The sequence below is a fragment of the Callospermophilus lateralis genome, chromosome 9 (genome assembly GCF_048772815.1).
Source record: "Callospermophilus lateralis isolate mCalLat2 chromosome 9, mCalLat2.hap1, whole genome shotgun sequence".
Lineage (NCBI taxonomy): Eukaryota > Metazoa > Chordata > Mammalia > Rodentia > Sciuridae > Callospermophilus > Callospermophilus lateralis.
In genome coordinates, this window is record NC_135313.1 from 39,108,883 (window position 1) to 39,121,582 (window position 12,700).

The following is a 12,700-nucleotide window of genomic DNA, read 5'->3' on the forward strand; positions in this document are numbered from 1 at the left end:
TCAAGGTGTTAGAGACAATATCACGCATCTTCAGGGCAGTGAGTCTGCCAGAGGTCACCTGGCTGCTGCACCAGGCATTTCTCCCAGTGTATTAAAACATTCCCTTTGAATAACACAGCTCCATGCTACATGACTTAACCTCCAGGAGATTTGAAACCTCCAAACCATCTTCCAATTAAAGCTGACACTCTTCTGGTTAGCTACTGCATTCAGAGGAAGAATGTGCACGTGGGGGAATTTAAAGAAGAGATGTGTGCTTTGACTGGAGAAAAAAAAGATTAATCATGCCTTTTGTAGAATTGTGAGTATTTACTAATGGAACATTTTAGTTCAATGCTGTATTACTTATTAATTGCTTAAAAGCCGTAATATTGATTTCCAAACTGTCTGTTTACTTCACAGCAACAGAAATATTGGTGATCCCTCCCCACTTCTTTCAAGCACAGACTATAATAAACCTCAGCTGCAATTGGTTGCAATTAAAAAGTTACTCTTTGCAACTTCTCCTCCATCGACAAATGGCCTGTCACTTTCCTTTATCTTTCTGTTTTACCTCTTCAAAGCATCCTTTTGTGCCCATAATCACTGACTACTGATCAACAACCACACTATGCTTATATGACTAAATACTGTAGGTTGTTTACACAACTGAGGCATCATTGTTTATAGGTGGCATTGCAGCTAGTAGTGACCAGAAGTGCCAAAGTCCCTCTTCTCTGCTGTAGTCTCAAAATAAATGCAGTACAATAATGATTTTCCTTCTTTCTCTGACCAAGCTGTCCTTTTGCCAGACTTGTATTCTAGGTGGAGATTTTATATGCAAAGTTATAAGGGAAAAAAAGGGAAAAAACAGAGGTTGAAATCTTACCTTGCTTGGAATGTCCGTTTACAACTAGCTATTCAGTGATTTTACACAATTTTGACCCTCAGGAAGCTTTTAGTCTTTTCACAGCACTAGGACTTGATTCTTGATTTCCTTCTGAGCCCTCAGCTAGATGAAAGTTGATGGTTCCTTCTCTGCCATCTTACAAACCCATATAATGGGCTTTATTTCATGAGAAAGGGCAGAGAAGGATTCTGATTTCTCTGTTTATGCTTTCTGTGCCCTCCTTATAGTCCTTGCTTCGTGGTTTAGTTCAATAAGCATACTCAAGAAGCATTTCAGGAGAAACCTATTTGTTTATTTGTTTGTTTCTGGACAATGTAGCCTGTCCGACAGTGAGATTTCTTCCTGTCTGTGTGTCTGGTCATTCAGGGACAGTGGGCCCACTTCTTTGGGCTTTAGATTCTTTCCACCTCCAAGATGCAATGATAATCCATGAGCACAATACTTTTTAAAATGGACATTCTCTTTGTTACCCAGGGGTTATCTCCTGAGCTGACTAGATTCTTTTGACTGAGAATCTGATGAGATATAAAAGGAAATAATTGCTTATTTCATCTTCTGCATGCATTCCTTATTGTACCTGAACTCTCAGTCTCTACTCTGGACTGATGGATACTATCTCCCCAAAATACTCAGTTTCCACCTTTATTATTAGCATTTATTTTAACATTACCCTGTCTTTCATATCCAAATCAGCCCACACATAGACTTCCTCTTCCTCAAAAGATCTCCCCATTCTCTTCAGGCCTCTCAGAATATAACTCCCTTTATGTATTGTTGCTACATGGAAACTGTCTCTGCTATTCTTTTGGCTTTGGACTCATGATCCTCCTGCCTCAGCCTTCTGAGCCACTGGGATTATAGGCAAGTGCCATTGTGCCTGGCTGAAAATTCTTATAGCAACACTAATACTATAGAATCAGGGACCCACCCTTATGATTTAATTATATTTAATTATATTCTTAAAGAGCTTTTCTCCAAAAGCAATCACAACATGTGAATTTTAAGGGAATGCAAACATTCAGTTTGTAATACATTTTTGTTCTATGTGTATAGTTAATATGTGGTTGTTTACCTTTTATGAAGAACTTTAAGCTCTTGTAAACTTGCAAATACGTCTTACATATTTTTATACTTCTGTTGGCAAATTCATGTTTTTTTTCTTTTCCTTCCTTCCCACCTTTTTAAAATTCATGTTTTCTGATTGACCAAATATATAAGCCATTCACACTTTAATTTCTATTTTAATTTTCCAGTGCATGTTATTTAATTTAATTAAAAAAACACACTTCTGAGGCTGCTTTAAAATTCTAAAGAATTCTTAGGAAAAAGTATTATTGGAAAGTAACTCTGACCATGTAAATATAATGTAAATTCACAATTTAATATGGCCGACTTCAAAGGGTTTGGAATTTGTGGTTAAACTCTCAAATATGTGACTGCTTATCTAAACTTGAAGGCTTAAAAATATCAAGAATCTTCTCTTTTTCAAAGACCTATTTTTGTTCACATTTGATTATATGAGTTATTTAAACAATTTCCCAGATAAAATAACATTTGCTAGATTTTTACTTATTTTAGTTTTGAGTTTCAGTGCCTTTGGCAGAGAAATATCTGTGTGTGTGTGTGTGTGTGTATATATATATATATATATATATATATATATATATAGTTGCTATTATATGCTAGGTCACATACATAGCTTTTAGTTTTTGCTACATCTTATAATGTTTTAATATAGCAGTATTATAGATATTGGAAGACAGAAAAAAATTGAATAGAGTGAGTATTAATATTGGCACTTAGTGGACAGTTAGCACATTAAGTTCATGTCACAAAGTAGTTTCAAAAGAACACTATCCTGAACTATCTTTTCAAATATTCCCATGTTTTTCTTAAATGATCAAAAATTTCACTTCCTAATTTTCATGTAACATCTAGCTCTTCTGGAAACAGTTTCTTTGGAGATCACATGAGGATTTTTGTTTTGTTTTGTTATTTAATTAAATATATTTTATTTAAAGATTTTATTGAGATAAAAATAATTATGAAATTATAGTGAACCTTTCAAGTTAGCACTGTCTGAAAATGCCATATTTATTTAAAAAGAAAAATGAAGAGAAAAGACAAACATTAACAATGTGGGTAATTGCCATTTAAACTTTTCAGAATTTTTACATGTGAAGAAGGGAACTATTTGGGGAATATTTTAGGTCATGCTTAAATTGATATAATTATTTAGCTAAGTGAATTCTTAGTTTAAGTAAAGCTTCCATGACTCTGTTTTATTTATTTTTTAAACTTGTGTCACATTTTTGTAGAAAAACAAATTGGAGAAATTCTAGGACATCACCATATTGGATGAGCTGAATGCTAAGATGACAGATTAGAGACACATAGCACTCTCCAATTTCTCTGAGAATCAAAACAACTAGAAAGCAGCAGCAAAGTAACTGTGAGAGAACATTGAAGTTCAGAAGTGGATGGATGCAGATTTGGAGAAACATAGAAACTTTGGATGGTGGAACAGAAGGTGAAACAGTGAGCCCTAGCACCAATCCCACTGTAGTGTGGCAGAGGTCAAGGGTAGCGATGAAAGAGGGAGAGAGACACAGGGAGTATCACAAGCACAGGATTTGGCACCTTGTAGAAATACAGTCTAAACAGACAATAAACCTAGAATTTGCATCGCTAGCTGGCTCTGGAGAAGTTCTCTTCACTACCCAGAATATTATCGTGGTGCTATGATAGGGACCAACCTTGAGGAGGTTGTATGTGAGTTTATTGCACTGGGAGTGAAAGGCCTCTGCATTTTCCTGTCTCTAGCTCCCAAGGCAATATTACTAAACTGTCTCAGTGGGTAGCTGCCCTCAGAATCAGTCTGACTCCAGGGGATAGCCTTTGACACAAACATGCTGCGAATTCTATGCAGTGGGAAACCGGACTTCAACGTGTAAGGGAATGATGGATGCTTCCCCTTTAAAATTGGCACTTTAGGAAGCCAGCTGCAGGAGTGTGAGGAACGAGCAGTCATATATGATTTAGTGTGTTTGTGGGGGTCAAGTTCCAAAACACCAGAGTTGTGGGTGGTGGACTGCATGAGGGGCCACAGAGGGTTGTGAATCCACAGCCTTTCCCTGCCCTCAGAGTGTGCCGCATTTAAGGGACCAGAGTCTCAGAGGTGCAGCAGCACTCAATGTCAACCCTGACCTCAAATGGCATTGGAGGGAAATTGTGCGAGACAAATTAACACAACACTATGCAATAGCTTGGTGACTTGCTGCAACATTGCATCTGCCCTCCTCTCAGAGTGTCTGACTCTTATAACTGGGGTAAATCTTTGCTGGGGAAGCTCTGAGTTCCAGCAGTGCTTGGTCTGGCCTGTAGGGCAGTGGAAAAGTATTCATAAGGATTTTGGCCATAAACAATTCTCCCTAGTCACCTAGCGAGCATTGTGAAGAAAATAAAGGGATGAATAAATCTGACCTTTGCTCTCTCCAAAGGATGCATAGTTTAAGACGACATAAAGAGAACTAATTGGCAAAGATTGCAAATACACACTCTTGCTAATATAATTAAATACCTAGGCAGAAAGGAAATTTTTATGTTTTATTAATACTTTTTTTTTTTTGCTAATTGTGAGTGCATGTATATATATTCTCTCACTGTCTTCTCCTTTTTTATACTTTTTTTCTTCTTCCCCTTTTCTTTCTAATTTTTTTCCTGCTTTCTTTCTCTATTTTTTCTTTTTAAATTTAATTTTTTTCCTTTTTATCTATTTTAAAAATTAATTTTATACTTATTTTAGCTTTTGAGTTTGTAGTTTGTTCTAAATTATTTTTGTCCCTTTTCTTTTCTTGATGTGGTTGTTGTTTTAATTTGTTTGCTTGTTTTTTGTTTTCTTCTTCCTATGTGGTGCTGGGATTCAGCTGGCACTTGGTGGAATTTTTCCCCAAATAGATCATATATTTGACCATAAAGCAAGTATTAAAAATACTGAAGTAATTTCTTGCATTCTTTTATATTATAACAGACTGAAACTAGAAAACAATAGCAAAAGAAAGTATAGAAATTACACAAACATGTGGAAGTTCAACAATATGAAAAGTAGGTCAATAAAGAAATCAGGGGAGAAATTTTAAAAATTCCTAGAATCAAACAAAATGAAAACATAACATACCAGGACTAGTAGGATACAGTGAAAGCAGTATTAACAGGAAATTTATAGCTCTGAGTGCCTATATTACATAACAGCAACAATGATCACAATAACAGAGATATTTCAAATGAATAACCTAAGAATACATCTCAGGGTCTTAGAAAATGTAGAAAATCTAAACTTGAAATTGGTAGAAGGAAAAATTAATTAAGATCAGTGCAGGAATAAATGGAATAGAGTCTAAAATAATATTACAAAGAATCAATGAAAGAAAAAAGAATTAGTTATTTTAAGAGAAAAACAATTGACAAACCCTTTAGCCAAAGTAACCAAAAGAAAGAGAGAAGACTTAAATAAAACTAGAGTTGAAAAGTGGGATATTATAATAGATACCACCAAAATTCATAGGATCATGAAGGAATATTTTGAAAAACTGTATGACAATAAACTGGAAAATCTAGAAGCAATGTAAACATTTTTGGACGTACATGGCTTACCACAGTTGAACCAAGAGGCTATGAAAACTTAAATAGATCAATAACAAGTTATGAAATTCAAGCAGTAATGAAAAATCACCCCAAATAAAAATCCAGAACTGGATGGATTCACTGCTGAATTTTACCAGACATTTAAAAAGAAGTAACACCAGTGCTCCTGAAACTATTACATAAAACAGAAAGGAAAGAAATCTTCTAAACTCATTCTATGAAGCCAGTGTTAACCTGCTATGAAAACCTGATAAATGCACAACAATAACAAAGAAAAGGAAACTATAGGTTAATATCCTTAATGTACATGGATGCTAAAATGATCAATAAAATACTTGCAAATAGAATTTAACAACACATTAAAAGGATCATACACCACAATCAAGTTGATTTCATTCCAGGGATGCAAGGATGGTTCAATATTAGCAAATCAATAAACATAATACAACACATGAATAGAATTAAGAATATATATCACATGATCATCTCCATAGATTCAGGAAAGTCTTTGATAAAATTCAAAATCCCTTCCTGATAAAAACCCTGAATAAATTAGGTAAGGAAGGATCATATCTCAACAAGACAAAAGCTGTTTATGACAAACGCACAATCATGTAGAAAAAAATGAAAACATTCTTTAGAAGATCAGGAAAAAGACAAGGTGTCTGCTCTCACCACTCTTATTCAATATAGTACTAGCTATTTCAGCCACAGCAATTAGGTAGGGGAAAGAAATAAAGGGATACAAATAGAAAGGAGGAAGTCAAACTACTCCTGGTTGCAGATAATGCTGCGCTTAGAAAATACTAAAAATTGCCACCAAGACTCTTAAAACTAATAAACAAATTAAGCAAAGTATCAGGATACAAAATCAAAGTGTAAAAATCAGTAGCTTTTCTATATGGCAATAAAAAACTCACTGAGAAAAAAAGATCAGGGAAGGAATCCCACTCAAAATAGCCTCAAAATAATTTTAGGAAAAAAAAAAAGAGGTGAGAGACCTCTACATTAATGAAAGTTACAAAACACTGAAAATATATTAAAGAAACCAGAAGATGGAAAAAACTCCCATGTTTATGCATAGGGAGACTTAATAGTGTTTAAATGGCCATTTTACCAAAGGAAATCCACAGTTTCTCTCTCTCTCTCTGTTTCCAGGTCATTACATGAAACCGCACTCTTCCCCCATGATGTCCGGCCTCACCTTGAGCTCTGAAGAATGGAGCCAGCCTTCCATGGAGTAAGACCTCTGAAACTGTGAACCTGAAAATAAACTTTTCCTTTTCCTCCTCTACAGTTATTCTGGTTGGGTCTCTCTCTCCCTCTCCCTCCCTCCCTCCCTCTCTCTCTCTCTCTCTCTCTCTCTCTCTCTCTCACACACACACACACACACACACACACACACACACACAAAAAAAAGGCAAAAAAAGCTGACTAAAACACTACAAATAAGTGATTGCTAGAAAGTAGAATGGTCATATCAGGGGCTGGCAAAGGATTTAGAGTGGTAGGATGAGTGGAATACACTTGATAAAATCTTAATCTAAGACTACAAAATTTCAGTTAGATAGGAGGAATAAGCTTAAGATATCTATTGTACAACATACTGTATTGCTGTGGGTTTTTTTTTTGTGTGTGTGTGTGTGTGTGTGTGTGTATGTTTAGAATAAAACCCAAGGCATTGGCATGTGTCAGGCAAGCTCTTTGCCATGGAAGTTATATTTTCAAATTCTATTGTTTTTTGGAAAATTGCAAAGAGAGTAGACTTTAATTTCTTTACCAAATGGATATACATATATATGCATATATATTTGCAAATATATATGTGTGTATATACATATACGTATGTGTGTAGGTGTATTATGCAAAGTAATATATATGTTAATTAGTTTTCTTTGGCCATTCTATAATATATACTTACTTCAAAATAATCCATCATACAAGATAAATTTATCTAATTTTTCATTTGTTAATTTAAATAAAAAATAAATATAGATATTCTTAAAAAGATACCATATTATTTGTTGTTTTGATTTTTGGTCTCTAACTTTAGAGCATCTAAATCTCATAAATTATGCATGAGTGGATTGACATTAGCATTATTCAGTGAATTCATATTTGTTTCAAAAGAGATGATGTTGTTCAACCACTTTTTCTGTCAAGAATCAGTAACATTTAATTTATATTTCACTCATGAAAATACTTAACAGTGGGTATATAATTCTCCTTCAGTATCCATGGGGCATTAGATCAAAGATCCTTATGAACAACTGTAATCTGTCAATGCTCAAGTTCCTTATATAAAATAGAGTAGTATTTGCGTGCAAACTTTGTACATTTACCACAGTTTAAATAAACTCTAGTATCATTTATAGTCTCTAACATAAGGTAAATGTTGTGTAAATAGTTGCCATACTTTATAATTTGTTGAACAATGGCAAGAAAAGCTTTGCACAGATTCAGTATAGATCCACATTTTTTCCCCCAAATATTCTTCATCTGAGGTTGGTTGAATCTGTAGATGTGGAAGCCATGGATATAGATAGACAACTCTTTAAGACACAAATGCAAGGAAATGAGGATCAAAATTTTCCATCAGTGGACATGTCTGTAATATGTTGAATAATGTGATTTTGTGGACATTATTGCTATCGATTTCTTTAAAATAGTTAAGAATACAAACTATTCAGTATTTAAGGACTGAGAGTAAGGAGACGACAGATATATATGTCACTATGACTATGAGATATTACACATAGAATTCTAATTACTGAACCTGATGGGCAAAGAAATCTGATGGTGTAAAAAAGTAATTATTATAAAACTGTTGATAGTGTAGGTAAAAAACTTGTCCCTAAAATTAAAAAGTCAAACCTAGTTAATTATATGTTAGCTAATAAAACCCACAGTGATAAGGTGTATAGATTGGTGAAAAAATAATGAACAACTTTAATGAATTTTTTAGTAAATTATAGAAGTCAAAAGTAACTTAATAAGAAGTCTGAAAATGTTTAGAAGAGATTAGATTAACTGAGATATTAAATAATGCTAGAAATTATGAAGCTTCATTTTTTATAAAGGAGAACTTTGAAATTAAAATTGTCTTATTGGGTTGTATCTCATTGTCTAAGATAGTTTAGAACAAAGTAGTATTTCATAATACTAATTGCATTAATATTAAATAATTAAGTTAATATTAAAATTCAGGCATTTTAGGAAAACAAATATGGTATGCATGTGCATGTAGTAATTCTGAGGGTTCCTGGTGCAATTTAAAAGTGGCCAAATATTGTTCTCAGTTAACTTTTCAACTCTTTCTCCTTCTCTATCTCCTTATTCAAAATACTTAAGCAATCATTTTTAGTTCAAAGCATAAAACTTCCCGAGGAACACACTAAAGCACTTCTCTAAGTTCATTTATTTCCCCTCCTGACATGTCTCATTTTTCCAATTTAAGTTTCTATTTTCTTTTTCTATCTTAGCTACAACAGCCAGGAGAGCAACTGAGTCTCCTGATTAGGTGGTTTTCTGGCTATAATTTACAATTCTTCTGTCTGATTTATATTTTGGGGGACTGGAAAAGGAAGAGGATGTGTTCTTCATGGTAAGACTCTCATGGCCCAGGGAATTGATGTAAACCCACCCACACAAACAGGGGTCCCATACTTCTTACCAGTTGTTATCTAATGTCTTGTTTTGATGTTGTCAGGGAAGTAAAACTGTCCATAACATGAACATATTTATTCTTTTCCACCAAATGCTACTGTGTTTTAGTTATTTTCTTTATAGATTATAGAAAAGTGAAGACATCAAGTTTTTGCAAATTAAATGCTAAACACATAATGGCAAATATTACAACCACCTCTGATGGGTGAAAGTGATATTTGAAAATTGGTTAATCACATGCAAAGCCACTGGTGAGGGAGGGCAAGTTAACAGTTGAAGTGAAAGTGAAAGAATGATGGTTGGATAAGGTCTTCAAAAGAACAGGATTTGAATACTAAAGGATTGAGAGAAACTCTATGGAAAAATGAATGAACCGTTAGGTAATTTTTTTTTTTTAAGAAAACAATCCTCTTGTAAAATCCTGCTGCCAAAATGAAACTGGAGGTCAAAATATATCACAATTTTGCTTGAAGAATTAAAAAAAAATAAAAAAGAAAAACCTCAGTTATGATACAACTATTTTTTTGTAAATTCTAGGAATTCGCATATGGCTTCAAAATACAACCTGTACTTGATTATATAGCCAAAAAACAATTTAAAAAGTTTTTAATATTTATTTTAAGAAATTATGTTTCATTTTTATGAAGATACATAAAATTGTACCACTTTATAAATTTTTTTTAATTTTATTCTCATAAAATTTCCTATTCATACAGTACATGTAATAATTTTTGCTCTGGTTTTAAAGTGGGATTAGTTAAGTGCCTTTCCCCTTTGGGATTGTGATAATTGAATAATGAGAACCCTTTATTAGTGACCATGTGTGTGCACATGCATTAATTTCAGTGCATCTAGACTTTTACAGATAGAGAATCTGATGAAGATAATAAAATATTTTAAAAATGACTGGCATAATTTTACTAATGTGAACAATACACTGTTTACACACTGAACAATCTCTGTAGGATACCCAACAGGTTTTAAAGTTCTCTTTTGGTTTATCCCAATATTTGATTCACCTTGCCTGATCTCAATTTGTCATGGGACAGATAAGGCTGGACACCAAGGAAGTAGCCAGAAGCAGGTTTATTGGCTGCAGGCAGGTTCAGAGGGGAAAAAGCTATCACTACAATCAATCAATCCCCCTGAATGCCAAGTTCAGGAAGTTTTAGAACTTTATACCCAGTGTTTAAGGGGAGGGGCTCAGAGGTTCCCAATCTTCAGAAGTCTACATTTCTACTGTTCTGGGCAACCAATTCAGGCCCAGGCCACTCCCTGTGAAAATCAGTGCATGGGAAAAGGAGAGTTCTCCTCCCACTTTATTGCCAGCTGGCTTCTTGGCCAATGCAAAAGCTTCTGTGAAGGCCTTGGGGGTTAGTCTTTCTTATTGACTCTGCTTCTGCAAGCATACCTGCCTGCCCACCCGCCCCCACCTGAAAATTCTTTTGTGGAAATTTTGCTGAGAGTCTAAGAACAATTAGGGCGAGGGTCTCTGGAGAAGCTTAATTAAGATTTTCTGTGGAAGAGGGGACGTGCCACCACAAACTGGATGACTTTTTTTCTTTCATTTTAGGAAGTTTACTTGATCTCAAAATTTATTGTAGTTATCAAGGCTCTTTCCTTATAGTATTAAGACCTTTCCATTCTCTAGGAGTGTTTGTGTTTTGAGGTGGCTAGGAGTCACTCTCAACTTACAGGGGAGGGAGAGATCTTGTTTATCTTGATGCTGGTACTCAGAACAGGAATCTTGCTGCCCCACTCAATGCTGAGTTTAGCTGTTGGAGAGGGGTTGGAGTGTGCACATCCACCCCTTTTGTCCTATTGTCTTTTGGGCTAGTAAAATAAAATTGGATGATTTATTTGCATAAATTAAAAAGAAACATGATTTTAAAAGACAATGTGGTTTATTTTATGGCTGTGCCATAGTATCTTTAGCTAGTTATCTATTTACCTAATGTTACCATTTTAAATAAAAGCTGTGTATGAACATCTTTGTGTAGAAATGTTTCTTCTTATTTTTTTTAGGAATACATTCTTAGAAATTGCAATTAGAATAGGTAGAATACATTTTTTGAAAGTGCTGGTGGTATATAACAAACATTCTCTCAAAAAAATTGGGTGTGAAAGAAAATTAAGATGAAAAAATCATGTCAAACACTTTCAGCCAGGGAAAGGCATGATTACTATTCTTCCCCAATATTTTGAGATTATCATGTAAAATACAATTTTTATAGGTGTTTGTGTGTGTGAGAGAGATTGAACACAGAACTTGGTGAATGTTAAACTCATGTTCTACCACTAAGTTATTCCCCTGCCTCAATAATTTGTATCTCATTTTCCCCTAATATATCATGAGAATTTTCCCATATTCAAATTTTTTTTGAAAATTATAAAGTACTTGACTTAAAAATGTAGTTTTCTTTTCCTTCGGTGTGGATACATAGATTATTTACATTGTTTTGGGATTTGGTGCTGCATTGAACATTCATGAATATTTTTTGTGTGTGTATTTATAATTTTTTTTTCTAAAAGTAGATTTCTAACAATGAAATTCCTGAGTCAAAAGGTAGGAGCATTTTGCTAACTTCCTTTCAGAAAGTTAGTATGATTTTTTCAGTCCTAGCAACAACTTATGACAGGGGCATTTATTTACTATTCTTGTTTATACCCCACTTGGCACTGAGAATTATTACCCTGACAATTTTTGTAAGTTTCATAAGGAAAACTAATATCATTTTAATCTTCACTTCTTTGTTTATTGATGAGGTTGAACTTTTCATTTACTGTTTATTAGCCATTTGTGTTTTCCCTTGTGTGTTCTCTGTTCATACTTTTTGCTCATTTAGCTATTTGATGCATTTGCATTTTCAAAGAGGAACTCATTAACACAAATAAATCTCTAATTAGCGAATCTATGTAGGAAATATTTTCTAGAGGGGGTATATTCCTTGCTTATGTCTATCCTTTGAAAAAATGTATTTCATAAAAAAAATCCCTTATCTGCTCAGTATAAAGAACAGTGAACTCTGGGAAGTAAAATGGAAAAAAAAAAAAATTGTGTCCTCAGGAAGGATGTTGTTGTATGGCTTGAGTAGAATAATTGTGCTTACTGCTTCTACAAACTCACTTATTTCTTATTAAGAAATTGTGAAATCTAATTGAAGTATGCTAGAAAAAAATATGAACAATAGAAAAGAGGGAATAATTGTCCATAGTTCCATCACTTTAATCCCTCTCTTTTATACTTTATAGTATAGAGGTTTCTTTCTTTTTTTTTATTTGAACTCAGTCATAATCACACTCTACATACTACTTTGTAACTTGTTTTTTAACTTAATATTATAGCTTGATCCAGTCTTTTGTTAAAAGTCTTTATTCTAATAGCTGAATCTCTCTACAGTTTAGTTAATCATATGCAAGCTGAACATTTTTGGTTTTTCTTTTTTCTTGTTTTTTAGTACAATTTCTTTAGATATGTTCTATATTTATTTCTTGGCAACC